Raw genomic sequence first — 2,982 nt, forward strand, 5'->3', positions numbered from 1 at the left:
ATAAACGTTGGTAGAGGCGCAGGAAGATGGCGGCGTAGGAGGACGCTGGGCTCACCGCGCGTCCTGCTGATCACTTAGATTCCACCTACACCTGCCTAAATAACCCAGAAAACCGCCAGAGGATTAGCAGAACGGAGTCACCGGACCCAAGTGCAGACGAGAGGCCCACGGAAGAGGGTAGGAAGGGCGGCGAGGCGGTGCGCGCTCCACGGACTGGCGGGAGGGAGCCGGGGCGGAGGGGCGGCTCGCCGGCCAAGCAGAGCCCCTGAGTCTGGCTTGCAAAAGCGGAGGGGCCTGACGGACTGTGTTCCAACAGCAAGCGCGACTTAGCGTCTGGGAGGTCATAAGTTAACAGCTCTGCTCGGAAAGCGGGAAGGCTGGAGGACAAAGGGAGGGTGAGCTGCGGAGCCCCCGGACGAAGAGCTCAGTTTGGTGGGGAACAAAGGCGCTCGCCAGCGCCATCTCCCCCGTCCATCCCCCAGCCAAAATCCCAAAGGGAACCGGTTCCAGCCAGGGAAATTGCTCACTCCGCGCAAACAGCCAACTCTGTGCTTCTGCGGAGCCAAACCTCCGGCAGCGGATCTGACTCCCTCCGGCTGCCACAGGGCCCCTCCTGAAGTGGATCACCTAAGGAGAAGCGAGCTAAGCCTGCCCCCCCTCCCGCCGTGCACCTTGCCTTCCCACCCCAGCTAATACGCCAGATCCCCAGCATCACAAGCCTGGCAGTGTGCAAGTAGCCCAGACGGGCCACGCCACCCCACAGTGAATCCCACCCCTAGGAGAGGGGAAGAGAAGGCACACACCAGTCTGACTGTGGCCCCAGCGGTGGGCTGGGGGCAGACATCAGGACTGACTGCGGCCCCGCCCACCAACTCCAGTTATACACCACAGCACAGGGGAAGTGCCCTGCAGGTCCTCACCACACCAGGGACTATCCAAAATGACCAAGCGGAAGAATTCCCCTCAGAAGAATCTCCAGGAAATAACAACAGCTAATGAGCTGATCAAAAAGGATTTAAATAATATAACAGAAAGTGAATTTAGAATAATAGTCATAAAATTAATCGCTGGGCTGGAAAACAGTATACAGGACAGCAGAGAATCTCTTGCTACAGAGATCAAGGGACTAAGGAACAGTCACGAGGAGCTGAAAAACGCTTTAAAGGAAATGCAAAACAAAATGCAAACCACCACAGCTCGGATGGAAGAGGCAGAGGAGAGAATAGGTGAACTAGAAGATAAAGTTATGGAAAAAGAGGAAGCTGAGAAAAAGAGAGATAAAAAAATCCAGGAGTATGAGGGGAAAATTAGAGAACTAAGTGATACACTAAGAAGAAATAATATACGCATAATTGGTATTCCAGAGGAGGAAGAGAGAGGGAAAGGTGCTGAAGGGGTACTTGAAGAAATAATAGCTGAGAACTTCCCTGAACTGGGGAAGGAAAAAGGCATTGAAATCCAAGAGGCACAGAGAACTCCCTTCAGACGTAACTTGAATCGATCTTCTGCACGACATATCATAGTGAAACTGGCAAAATACAAGGATAAAGAGAAAATTCTGAAAGCAGCAAGGGGTAAACGTGCCCTCACATATAAAGGGAGACCTATAAGACTCGTGACTGATCTCTCTTTTGAAACTTGGCAGGCCAGAAAGAATTGGCACGAGATTTTCAGGGTGCTAGACAGCAAAAATATGCAGCCGAGAATCCTTTATCCAGCAAGTCTGTCATTTAGAATAGAAGGAGAGATAAAGGTCTTCCCAAACAAACAAAAACTGAAGGAATTTGTCACCACTAAACCAGCCCTACAAGAGATCCTAAGGGGGACCCTGTGAGACAAAGTACCAGAGACATCACTACAAGCATAAAACATACAGACATCACAATGACTCTAAACCCGTATCTTTCTATAATAACACTGAATGTAAACGGATTAAATGCGCCAACCAAAAGACATAGGGTATCAGAATGGATAAAAAAACAAGACCCATCTATTTGCTGTCTACAAGAGACTCATTTTAGACCTGAGGACACCTTTAGATTCAGAGTGAGGGGATGGAGAACTATTTATCATGCTACTGGAAGCCAAAAGAAAGCTGGAGTAGCCATACTTATATCAGACAAACTAGACTTTAAATTAAAGGCTGTAACAAGAGATGAAGAAGGACATTATATAATAGTTACAGGGTCTGTCCATCAGGAAGAGCTAACAATTATAAATGTCTATGCGCCGAATACCGGAGCCCCCAAGTATATAAAACAATTACTCATAAACAGAAGCAACCTTATTGATAAGAATGTGGTAATTGCAGGGGACTTTAACACCCCACTTACAGAAATGGATAGATCATCTAGACACACAGTCAATAAAGAAACAAGGACCCTGAATGAGACATTGGATCAGATGGACTTGACAGATATATTTAGAACTCTGCATCCCAAAGCAACAGAATATACTTTCTTCTCGAGTGCACATGGAACATTCTCCAAGATAGATCACATACTGGGTCACAAAACAGCCCTTCATAAGTTTACAAGAATTGAAATTATACCATGCATACTTTCAGACCACAATGCTATGAAGCTTGAAATCAACCACAGGAAAAAGTCTGGAAAACCTCCAAAAGCATGGAGGTTAAAGAACACCCTACTAACGAATGAGTGGGTCAACCAGGCAATTAGAGAAGAAATCAAAAAATATATGGAAACAAACGAAAATGAAAATACAACAATCCAAACGCTTTGGGACGCAGCGAAGGCAGTCCTGAGAGGAAAATACATTGCAATCCAGGCCTATCTCAAGAAACAAGAAAAATCCCAAATACAAAATCTAACGGCACACCTAAAGGAAATAGAAGCAGAACAGCAAAGGCAGCCTAAACCCAGCAGAAGAAGAGAAATAATAAAGATCAGAGCAGAAATAAACAATATAGAATCTAAAAAAACTGTAGAGCAGATCAACGAAACCAAGAGTTGGTTTTTT

Source organism: Lynx canadensis, chromosome X, assembly GCF_007474595.2.
Source record: "Lynx canadensis isolate LIC74 chromosome X, mLynCan4.pri.v2, whole genome shotgun sequence".
Classification (NCBI taxonomy): Eukaryota; Metazoa; Chordata; class Mammalia; order Carnivora; family Felidae; genus Lynx; species Lynx canadensis.